At 33.8% G+C, this 13,030-nt stretch overlaps 1 protein-coding gene across 1 annotated transcript in view; it reads left to right on the top strand.

Annotated features, from left to right (window-relative positions):
• DIPK1A (divergent protein kinase domain 1A) overlaps positions 1–13,030 on the top strand; it is a 106,839-nt gene that overhangs the window by 11,316 nt on the left and 82,493 nt on the right. The gene's annotated exons all lie outside the window — the stretch shown is intronic.

A 13,030-nucleotide genomic window follows, 5' to 3' on the forward strand; every position in this document is an offset into this window, starting at 1 on the left:
TTTTACTAACTATAGCATGGTTATCAAGTTCCAATAATATTTGGGAATTTGAACCAGATTTTAAAACTAAAATTGATGCTCTTTTCCTTTTAAGTCTTCTTTTTGTAGACCCCAAGACCAAACTCAATTTGGACTTTACCCATGATCTTAACACTATTGAAGAACTTTCACCAGTCACTACCCTACTTCATTCAAGAACATAGTGATAGCAAGGATTTTTATACTAAGTCACTTTCATCTCATGTCAGAAAAAAAAATAATTTAAATACTTGCTGTTTAGGCACTTCAGCAACCCTATAGGCTATGATCTTGGCAGTTACCCAAAGCAAAACAACAAAAATTGTAGTCTTTTCCTACTGTAGCTAGCCAGGGTTAATCATAATCATTATTGAACTTAATTTCACTTAGCAATTCTCCACGTCTACACTCATGCCTTTTTTTTTTGTCGTCCCAAATCAATGTCATTTTTAGTTCTGGATCTATTATTTGTGGTCTAAATGAGAAACAGGATATTTAAGGGAAAGAAGGCAGCCTGTTTTACCCCATACCCATGATCCTGAATAACTAGCAGCCTAACTTTGACCAGATTTTTCTTTCTTGAGGGCTTTTTTTTTTTTAAATAAAAGAATTTATTGTTGAAACTCTAAATATGTAAAAGATGGATCATGTTCCAGGACAGGAAACTGAGAAGGAATAGTCAGACAGGAAAGAGGAGAACCAGGAAAGAAACAATGAACTGAGGAAAGACAGAGTATTTTAGAGAAATGGGTAGTCAATAGTGTTCAAGTCACAGAGGTGTCAAGACAGAAGAGGATTGAAAAGGGGCCAGTGGATGTAGCAATTAAAGATCACTGGCGCAGAAAGCAACTTCAGTTCAGCTGGGTTGGAAGCTAGATTTCTGATGCCAGTTTCATTGTCTATTTACTGGGCCATCTAGTTGTTTGAAAGCTAGATTTCAAAATGGAAAAAAGTGAATTAGAGGTGAGGAAATAGAACTGTGGCAGAAATCATCTGAGGATTTGTTCATAGGTACTGTTGCCAATAATAATTTCAGAGATGCAAAGATAGGGGAAAACTGTATTATACTCAGAGTGCAGACATCATTGTATTCAAAAATCAATTAGCCTAGAATATCAGTTTCAACAGTGTTATATAAGTTCTGGTTTCATAGGTAGCGTGAGTACAAAAGAACTTTACAGAAAACAAATTCTACATAAAACAGAATGGGAAGGCAATTACGCGTTAAAAAATATATGGCAGAAGGACAAGACCAGGTAAGACAGAATACCAGTCAGTAAATATTAATGCTATAACTGCTATTTCAAGCTGGAATTGGCAGACAGAACAGAGATTAATTAGATAACTTGATTTTACAGACGCTTGATAGTTAAGTGGTCAGTTTATCTTAAATAAATAGTGTTAAGAAAATTAAGTCAGTAATTCTCTCAGGACAATCTCCACTTTGATCATAGATTACATCATACATGCATCTTTCCCACATTCTTATACATCCTATTGATCTCCTCTCTGTTACTTGCTATTTCCCCATGCAAATTCAAGCATTGAGAAGCATGAATAGAACCAATAAATTATTAGTATTATATAACATTCTTGGCAACCAAAATCAAATATTGTAGTCACATATCCCTTTATGTTTGATCTTTTCTTAGACTCTTCCCTAACTCCCTAATGCATTTCAAGTGCTGGGTAATATTAAGGGTTTGGTCAGATACATATGTGCAACATTCAGTTACTGTATTTAAACAAAAGATTTCTCATTTTATTGTCTTAGGCTTAGCTGCCTACTGCATGAAGTCCTCTGCTTCTGGGAAACATTATCTCTTGAAATTCTGCGTCATTGGGGTTTGTTTTTGACCACTATCCAGTGTGGTCCACACAAGCTCAGGAACATGAATTCTCAGCTCAACATCCCAGTTCCATTAGCTGGGTTGTCAATTGCTAACAATTCCTGGAATGGGCCTTGTTTCTAAGGCAGCTTTTAAGAGGAATTTCTTTCAGTAGGTTGACTTTTCAAGTTCCAAACCCCTCATGGAAGTTTCCTGAGTAATGCTGCTTAAATCTCCTAGTGATATGAATCACATTGATCTTCATATGATGAAAGCCAGTTTAAACTTTATGAAATCAACTTAATATAAACATCATGGCTCTAAGAAGAAAATAACTTAGGCTATCCATGATTCATCGGAAAGTTTAGAGAATTTCTTTCTTCATATGCCATTTATTCTTTCTATTTTTACCTGAACTCTGCACATAATATGGATAATTCTGTCTACAGGAAAAAAGAGGAGAAGGAAGACTTTGTAAAATAAGTCCCTTTTTTATAGAGAAAGAGCTCAAAAAGGAAAAAAAAATTGATCTCCCATTTAAGAAAATCTCTTATTTTGTAAATTCACAAAATAAGATACATATTTTTAGTTATTTGAAGCTTTAGTAAAAACTTAGCTGCAATATTAAAACCTACTCTTTATTTGTAACTCTCTAAAGTTGCCCTAATTTAAAAATTGTCCTTTTAACCAAGCAACTAAACCACACCACAGATTTTCTTTTAATATGATTTTCTTTTAAATGATTTTCTTTTTAATATTTATTTAAACGTCTTGCATATACTGAAGTATTCTGGAAAATCAGTCTACTTGATGTATGAACTTCAACAAATTGAGATAAACTTTTTTCTAAAGCTAAATGCTTTTAAGATTGTGTAATTGTAAAACCTATTTTATGGTTTGACTAGAGGTCATATTTCTGATCATCTTGAGGACCAAGAGTATTTCACTTCTTTCTTTCTTAATGCGTGTTCATTTAATGTTTGTATCTCCCAGTATAGTAGCTTAAAATTTGTTTTTTGTTTTTGTTTTTTGTGAAGGATATGGATAGCATTCATTCCTTCTTATCTTTTCACTCTAAAACAAAAATCATGATTTAAACATTTCTTGACAAGTAATTAAAATAGTTCTATTTGAGAAAGACTTTAACTTGAGATTTCTTAATTATTAAAACAGATCCAAAGACAGTTACTGAAGCATATCCAAAACCTGTGCATTTAAGTATCCAAATGAAATGTTTAAGTGAACCTGAAAGAAGTTCAGTAGTTACCTATTACTTCCAGAATAAAATTTAAAACATTAAAAAGACTTTTAAAAATTTAAAAAAAAAAAATTTACTTAGCCTTTTTCATTATTTTTCTCTGGCCTAATTGCAAATGTTTCAAAGCTATTCATGTAATTGCAGCATAATTCTTTTTTTCTAGTGAGAACATTTGGAAGTCAATCACATACATCCCACTTCTCAAATGAAAACAATTTAATCTTGATACTTTTCCCAAAGTAAAGTTTGCTAACCTATTAAAAATTAAAATTTCTATATCTTTATTGCATTATATCCTCTCTTTGTGGATATGTTATTCTTATATCATTCAGAAAAAAACAGAATACTCTATGGCCCTAATCTTAATATAGCTCTATTTAACAAATGAACAAGAAGATGACAAGTTTAAGAACTGATTTTTCATAGTTATCTAGATTAGGAAGCTGAATAATCATAAATTCAGAACAGTAAAATGAAAGCAATAGAGTCCTTTAGACATATCCCATTATATCAGTTCAGACATGCTGGATTAGATAGATGATAGCAACAAAAAGAGCCAACATTTACAATTCTACCATGGTCAGGGAAATTTGCTATAAGAGGAAGAAAGACATGCTTATAACAAAATCAGGACTGTTCCTTCAGGCCTAAGATTTGACCTATTATAGACATACCAGGACAAAATTCCCTTAGTTTTATTTGATCTCAAGCAAAAGTCATAGATACTTTTTGGAACAGCTAATCATACAACAGAGTTCTACATTATTTACAGGGTATCGTAGCCAGGATTAGAACCAATCAGATGGGAAATATTCCTGTTCAGAAAGGAAATAGCACAGTAGAGAAACTGGGTCAAAAGGAATCCTTCCACAATCTTTATAAAGTCATCTTCTCAACCTTCCGAGTTATTTTATATTCACCAACAGTGTTTTCCAGAATGTAACCTCTCTGAGTAGCTCTTGACATTTACTCCTAAATAGTGACAATTAACACCTGAATTCAAACCTAAGAGAAAATCAAATTATACGTCTACCTTACTTAGCTTGTTTCATTGCTTACAGTTTAGGGGAGAGTACAACTTTTCATACTGCAGTTAGAGTTGGCTAATAATAAACCACAATAAAATATTTATTTTCAGTATTTAGTAAGTACATACAAGGTTTTTCCAAAAACATTTATTCATTTTATTTTCTAGTTTAAACATATCCTAATGTAAAATTTCAATTAAAAAGAAATTAATAAATGATTTGCATTCTGGAGTTCATACATAACACAAATACATGATAATTCACTCAAAAGCCAAAACAAAAAACACTGATTACTGTAAGTTTGATCTAACACTGCTGTCGATCATTAGGTAATCCCTAAGGTAAAAAGAGTCAGTTAAGTGGTACAGTGAATCCTTAAGGTACCAGGCCTGGAGTCAAAAGGATTCAGCTTCATGAACTCAAATCTGGCCTCAGACACTTATTAGCTATGTGATCCTGGCCAAATCTCTTAATCTTGTTTACCTTAGTTTCTTCGTCTGTAAAATGAATTGGGGAGGTAAATGAAAAGCTGCTCCAGGATCTTTGCCAAGAAAACCCCAAATGGGGTAACAAAGAGTTGGATACAATTGAAAAACAACTGAATAATAACAAGGTAAAAAGAAAAATCTCTTTAAACTGAGATTTGTTGATATGATACTTAGTTGGCTCAAAGATGTAATTTTTGTACATACTAGATATCAGTTTCATAATTTTCACAATCAGTAGTCAGATAACTCATCATATAAGTTATTTAGTTTCAGGGTAAAATTTAGAAGCTGTTATTTCCGTCCCCCTTTCCTGTGGCAACTTCTTTCACACAGTTAATATTGTTTTATGATGTTTAAAAATTTATTGGATTTAGCCAAGCCTCTCAGATGATAAGACTTTTCAAGTAAACAAACCAGAGCATATGCATTTAAATATTAAAGACAATCTTTAAACTGAAGGGACTCTACTTTCCAGACAAAAGCTTAACAGTTTATAGCTATGACATCACAGTACTCAGATCAAAAGAGGACATAACCTCCTGCATTATATTTTTAGTATCATATCTCTGATTAACAACATTTCTTATACAATGGTTTCTCAAAATCACAATGCAAGAAACTAATCATAATAATGCATTATTAATGTGATGGATTTAGAACTTAGACCTGAAACAGGACTTACTGAAAGATAAATGACCCTAATCCAGCGAAATACATTTTTGAAATACATTACAAAAATTTTATTTTATCCACCTATCAATTTAGGCATACTATACTCATTGTATTAAGAGGCCAATATAAGAATAATTAAAATCTAATTGTTTATAATTATAAAAGTGACCTAAAGCATAACCATTCAAGACAGTACAACCATGCTATGAATGATGATTATTCAACTAATTTATCCAAACCTTAAAAAAAATTTAAGTTGAAATATTTTGTATGTCAGCTATTCTCATTGGTATTGATGTGACTTAGAGTAGAAAGATTATACTTATAACTCTTATTCTTGCAGTCTATAAACCTTTTTACCTTAATGCCATATTTTAAGTGTATTTTCTATCAAGATGTGTTTTATCAGTAAAGGGTCAAATATCACAATCATCCTAATAGGAAAAAGCACATCCCATTTTAAATGAGAGAAAATTATAATTTTGTTTAGAACAAACTCAAATCAAATTTGGATTTGTAGTCATGAACTGTACCATATAGAATCTTTAGTTTCCCAAGGACCATTTACAGCAAACACTACAAATTCTTTTTTTTTTTTTTTTTTTTTTTTTTGAGGCTAGGGTTAAGTGACTTGCCCAGGGTCACACAGCTAGGAAGTGTTAAGTGTCTGAGCCCAAATTTGAACTAGGGTCCTCCTGAATTCAAGGCTGGTGCTCTATCCACTGCGCCACCTAGCTGCCCCTAAACACTACAAATTCTAGATCCCATTACCTTTACTAAGTGTATTGCCAAAGATTAATGTGGCAGTCTTGAATGTTTTTAATGTATACTTTCAGCTCTTCTGAAACATAGGAATTACAAACATAATTTCTGTTAGATGGTAATGAAATTATTAGCATATTCCCCAAATAAACATTAGAATGTTCCTTTCTATTGGTCCCCCAATTACATGATGCAAATTTATTTCTATGTTCTCCACTTGACACAATTTATAATTGAATACTATAAATTACAAAAATACATAAATACCTGATTCTAGGGAGCAGCTAGATGTTGCAATGAATAGAATATCAAACATTGAATCAGAAAGACAGCCTCTTGAGTTCAGATCTCAGACACTTACTAGCTATGTGACTCTGGGCAAGTGACTCAGTTTTCTCATTTGTAAGTGAGTTGGAAAAGGAAATGGCAAACCACTCTTGTATCTTTGCCAAGAAAACCCCAAATAGGATCACAAAGAGTTGGACAAAACTGAAAACGACTGAACAAGAACATGATTCTATCACATCAACAAAAATATCCAAATGGTTTAAATAAAGCCCAGAGATCATGAACTAATTATAGCAAGTATTTCTACAAATAATATTCACAATTTTTTAAGCATAGAAATCTCATGATTCTCCCTTTCTCTCAATGAGATCCAAAATTTTCTTATACTTTCTCTTTCTTCCTGTGGACTTTGATTAGTCTTTCAGTACTTCCACATTTAACCTTCATTACTTTCTCAGTCCCCTATTTCCCAAAAACTGTTGTTCAGTCATTTTTTCAGTTGTGTCCAATACTTAATGAACCCATTTCAGGTTTTCTTAACACCACAGTGGTTTACCATTTACTTCTCCAACTCATTTTACAGATGATGGACTGAGGGTTAAGGGACTTGCCCAGGTCATATAGCTATTAAGTATCTGAGGCCAGATTTGAACTCATGAAGTCCAGTCTTCCTGATTCCAGGCCTGACCTTTTATTCACTATGCCACATAGCTGCCCTACATCTAGATATGTAGATGTCTTACATATCTCTATTTCCTAATCATATCCCAAACCTATTCTCAGAACCAGCTTTCTATATTCCACAGAATCTGCATTTTACTCAACAACAGGATAAACTCACTGATTCTAATTTGACAAGGCTTCTTGACTCTCATAAGAGACACCCTGCCTCACCAATATATTTAGATGGGACTATTCAGAGGCCTCCTACTCGTTACCTGATCTTTCAGCTCCTGAGATCTAATTTTTTTCCCAGTTTCAGTCCTTAAGAGTTTACAAAAAGAAAAGTCACTTGCAATTCCTTTTAGTTAACTTCTAATTTACCTAGGCAATTAAATCATTAACAGGAAAAAATAATATAAGTGAATTTTTCTCCCAAAATTAATTTTTTTTATTCTCTATTTAAACCAAGGTATTTGGAAAAAAAAAAAAAAAAAAAAAAAAGGAAAAGTTAATGATGTAGCATTTATATACCAGATAAGGATTAAGAGCTGCAAACCAGTTTTTGTTGATATTTTTTCTTTTTTTTCTCTTCTTTTATTTAGAGATTCGCTAGAATTTCTCACAAAATCTCGTTAAACTCACCTGAGATTGACTTCAGTTTTAAGAATGAGCATTTTCTGTTATTCTCTAGAGAGAGATTAGCTTTTGAAGCTACAGAAAGATGTGCTGTTTGTGTGAAAGTTTCACAAAGTTTTTTGAAAAAAAAAAAAAAAAAAAAAGTCTTAAGAGAACTACAACCCCTAAAACCCACTAGGACATTTCAGCATTTATAAAAACATTCAAACTACATTTTCATAAATTGGGGGTTTGCATAATAACTACATTTCCTTTCAGTTTCCAAATTTAACATGTAATTTGTTTATAATGCTATCAATTTCTGCTAAAGGAAAAGATCTTTATCTCATTTTCTCTCTTTGCCTTCTCAACCTGGCCAGAACAGGGGACATAAAGATGAAATTATGTGCTTTTGAAAGCTTAGAAAATTTCAACTGAAAAAGTCCTCATCTTTTCTTACTTGTTCTTAAAACATCTCCCACTGCAACTTTAATCAAAGAGTCAGTGGAAGTCCATATTTGTTTAGGGTTTTTTGAAGATAAACTTGGTATCAGAATTATAATTATCTTGGATACCTTGGAAAGCTAATTTGAGTATGAGACTTCAAAGATTAATTTCAGTATAGGCAATGTTTCAAATTCAAAAGACCCTCCCCAGAGTCTCAGAGGTTCGCTTGGCCCAGATATTTTTACAAAGATGTCAGAACCAGATTTTATGCAGATTGGGTTCTTTGAAGGGAATTTTCTGCCAATCAAAGGGAGAGTACAAGGGGAGTAGATCTGACCAGGAATAATTTAGCTTCTGAATCTATAGACAATTTGACATAAAGCAGAATTACCAAAAGCAGTCCAGGGTTATGAGCAATGGAGGGATTCCAAGATAATTATTGATTATGCAAAGCAGAATTGAGACATCAGATTTGTATTATTAGGGATAGGAATCCTTATTGACCATTTGAGAGTTACTTCCAACCAAGACTAACCAAGAATTTCATCAGAGAGCATAGCCAAAAGAGTCTAGTAATTACCAATAACAGATAAGTAACCAGATAGGAAAGTCTATTGTTTATTTGAGTGCAGAAAATAAGGTGAAAGGGCACACAGCTGAGATGAATCCTAGTCCTAATCCAGGTTTTCACCCAGAAAAACAGAGGGGAGAGGATGCCTTCCTGTTAAGATTCCAAAATTTTCAGATTTTCTTGACACTAGAGTGGTTTACCATTTTCTTCTCTAATTATTGGGCTCCTAAAATCATAGCATCATACTCAGCAGAAAAATCAGGGTGGCTGACAGACTGGTCTCTTCAGAGTTTTTATTTGGGTTCAAGAAATAGACAAACAGATACTACAAATAAGTACACAGAACCTAACTGAAATTTTCTAAATGGCAGCAATTTTACCAGTCAGCAGATTTTTGCTGCTCATACATCATCTAGGTAAAATCTACTTTGGGTGACTAGAGAGTTAGTAACATGGAAAACCGATCCCATCTGGAATTGCCAATAATTGTTTAAGATACGGGTCCATTGAGAAGCATTGCTACCAATCATAATTTCAATAATGCAAAATTAGAGGAAAACCAGCTTATTATACTCAAAGAGCAAGTATTGCTGTATACAAGAATCTGCAACATCACTTTCAGCAACCTTATGCACATTTTAGTTATATAGGTAGAATGAGTACAAGGGAATTTTACAGAAAGAAGGTAAGGATTTATATATATCAAAGAAGACGTAGCAGAAGAGGAAGATCTCTGTCAAGTACAACAGGATGCTAGTCAGTAAACACCCAAGCTATAACTGCAATCTCAAGCTGGAATTTGTAAATAGAATAGGAACTAACCAGGTAACATTGGGTTTATAGTTGATGTCCAAGCTTGATTTTTGCAGAATCCCAGAACTTTGAGATTAAAGGGTTGGTAGAAAACAACCAAGGTCTAGATAGGATGATTTATAGATGGATAGAAAGAACTTCCAAGTAATGCTGTTATGGCTATATAGAGGGAGAGTCTGAAAATTGCAAAACAGATCAAAGGGGACATTCTTCTTAGCCTAATGTGGTGGGGGATATGAAGATAAATGTATCCCACAGTGGAGAGAGTGGAAGCCAGGGAATCAGTGTCTTCTTGGGGAAGCATTCACTGAGAAGGCAATCCTATGAATAAATCTTTTCCTTCTCTTCTATCCCACTGCTACTGGACACCTGTTGTGCATAAAAAGAGAACATGATGACTCAGCAAACAATTCTTTCTCTGTGTCTCCTGATATATGGGGATCACCTAGTGTGTAGTATGAGCCAGCTATTTATATGCATGGATTATTCATAAACTGGCAAATGTTACAGTGGCCTGCATGAAGTGGGTGGTTTTTTGGAATACTATAAGAAGCCAGCAAGTATTTATTCTGGAGAAAAACATTGAACATCAATCAAAACAAGTTCAAATTCTTTGCCATTTAGCCCTGTAACTTTAAGCCTCAATTTCCTTATCTATAAAATCTAATAATAATATTTACCTTACCTACTCCATCTGGCTGCTATGAAGATCAAAGGAAGTTATTGCAAATCTCAAAGTGTCATGCAAATATTGGCTGAACATATTATTATAGTAAAGCACTATTTTGAGAATAAGTGGACTGACCTATGATAACCATGAATAGTGACCCCCTTCCAACTGCTATATTTAAAATCTTAACTAAAAAATAGTGCTGATTCTGGACCAGAAGCTTTCAGTGCCAAAATATATATATAACAAGTCTCCCTCCATGCAGAATAACATTGCATTTTTCTGCTCCTTACTTTGCCAGGTGTGGTAACCTAGATTGACACCTACATCTTATCTATTTTTAGGAACTTGTTTTCTACAAATCAGAAACTACTCCTATTTTAGGTTTGCAACTAGTGGATCTGCAGCATCTTAATTTCAGCTTAGGACCACTTCTGTCTTCTTACTATCTTTAAGGCTCTAGAAAAAAAAAATTTAAGGAAATTGTGATCATTTTCTTACAAACTTTTCCATACCAGCAATTCTATTTGTGTCCTAATATATTTTGAAGCCCTCAATAGCTGAGTACATCTTTTTAAGATTTGTTGATTTAAGTCTCCCAAGGTTTTCAAAAGGAAGGAAGGAGTGAAAGAAGGAAGGGGGAGGAAGAAAAGAAGGAAGAGGAATAAAGGGAGGAAGAAAATGTTATTTTCATCAATTGTTGAATAAATATAAATTTCCTTTGATTTTTAAATAAAGTTCTATAACTATTCTTCTACTTAGAAGCCAAAAATAGAAATAAGTTAACCAATTTATTATTATCCTAAAAGCTGGGTTTTCCAGTTTCCCACAGTTAACTAGTTTTAGCAAAATATAAACCATGAAAAAGGTTGCTACAGTCTATAGCTCTATTTATTCAATTTACCTGCAATCCCCAGACTTGACAATCACATATTAGCTGCCTTCTCCCTTCCTTTAACCTCAGTGTTGACAAAGAACCAGACAAACATTCTTTATTCTCCAGCCTTTATCATTATGGCTCCACATGAGTATCATTAAAATGTAAGCTCCTTGAAAGCAGTGATTCTCTTTATTTTTGCTTTTATTTGTATCTTTAGCACTTAGAACAGTTCTTAGAATATATTAGATGCTTAATAAATGCTTGTTGGCTTGACTTATAGGCTCAGTAAATAGTTAATATTTACTTTTAATAGAATATTTTCAAACAATTAGGAGTAAAGATAGCCAGATTTGAAGTCAAGAAGACCTAGTTTCAGATTCCATTTCAAACATGTAATAACTGTGCAACCCTGTAAAAGTCACCTTGTAAAAGTCATTTAACTTCTCATGTTAATATTATTTGCCAATTCTCCCACCTCAGAGTCACTAGAAGCATTCTCTTTTCTCTACTGGGTCAGCCACTATCCTAATTTAGATTTTAACCTGGGCAATTGCAGTTATTTCCTAATTGTCCTCTCTACTTCTCTTTTCCTTTACATATCTGCCAGATTAAAATTCCTAAAACACATCTGACCATGTCACTCCCATTCTCAACAATAAAACAAAAAACATCTCTATATTCATTCATGCTCATTAGCTATCATCTTATATCTCTTTTCCCTTTCATGGTTAAATTCCTTGAGAAAGCCATCTACAATCAGTGCTCACATTTCTTGTCTTTTCATTGTCTTATAAACCCTCTATAGTATAGTCTAAAGCTTCACCATTGAACTGAAATTATTTTCTCCAAATTACCAGTGATTCCTTACTTGCCAAGCCATTAGATTTGGCTAGTAAGGGATCATTGGTAATTTTTTCTCAATCCTCACATTTCACAATTTCTTTGTAGCCTTTGACAATGATCATCTTTTTCTCCTGAATTTTCTCTCTACTCTTTGTTTTCATGACACTCCTCCCTCCTGGTTTTTCTAGATTTCTGACCACTCTTTCTCAGTATACTTTTCAGAATTTTCATCCGTCTTACCCACTAACTATGGGTGTTCTCAATGGTCCTCCCAACCCAATGCTTTTTACTTTTAATTACCTCCCTTGATGAACTCTTCAGCTCCTATGGATTCAATTATCATCTCTATGCAGATGACTCTCAGAGCTATTTGTCCAGCCTGAATGTCTCTTCTGACATCCAGACTCACATCTTCAAGTACTTATTGACATTTTGAACATTTTAAGCTCAACATGCCCTGAACAATACTCAATATCTTTGCCTCTAAAACCTCCTCTCTTCCAAATTTTCTTATTTCTGTTGAGCGTGCTACCATCCTTCCAGTTACTCTGGCTCCTAGTCATAGTGTCATCCTTGGCTCCTCACTAGTGCTTATTCCACACGGTCAATCTGATGCCGAGTCCTGTGTTGTCTACCTCTGAGACATGTCTCATAATCTTCTGAAAACTACTGCCCCACTGATGCCAGCCTTCAAATCACTTCCTGCCTGGACTGATACAGTTTTCTTCTGATTGGCTTCTTTGCATCAAGTCTCTGGCTGCTGAAGTTTGCCTTTTACTTTTAGCTGTCAAAGTGATCAAGTAAACAAACATTTACTAAATTCTTCCTAAAACAAGTCTTAGCACAGCATTCCTCTACTCAATAAACTTCAATGGTTCCTTTTTGCCTTAAGAATCAAATTCCTAGTTTGGCTTTTAAAGCCCTTCCTGACCTGGCTCCTTCTTACCATTCTCCTTTCTTTGTCCTTTACTCCCTTTCACATATTTCATGGTCCAGCTATACTGGCTTTCTTGCCTTCCTTGCAACTGCCACATAATTTCCTAACTCTAAATCTTTTTATTGGCCAGCTCCCAGGGCAAGCTTCTCCTTCCTTGTCTCTACCTTTGTTTACTTGTTTCAGTCATGTTTTACTCTTCATGACATTATATAGTGTTTTCTTGGCAGAAGTACTAAAGTATTTTGCCA

The sequence above is a fragment of the Sminthopsis crassicaudata genome, chromosome 4 (assembly GCF_048593235.1).
Source record: "Sminthopsis crassicaudata isolate SCR6 chromosome 4, ASM4859323v1, whole genome shotgun sequence".
In the NCBI taxonomy this organism is placed as follows: Eukaryota; Metazoa; Chordata; class Mammalia; order Dasyuromorphia; family Dasyuridae; genus Sminthopsis; species Sminthopsis crassicaudata.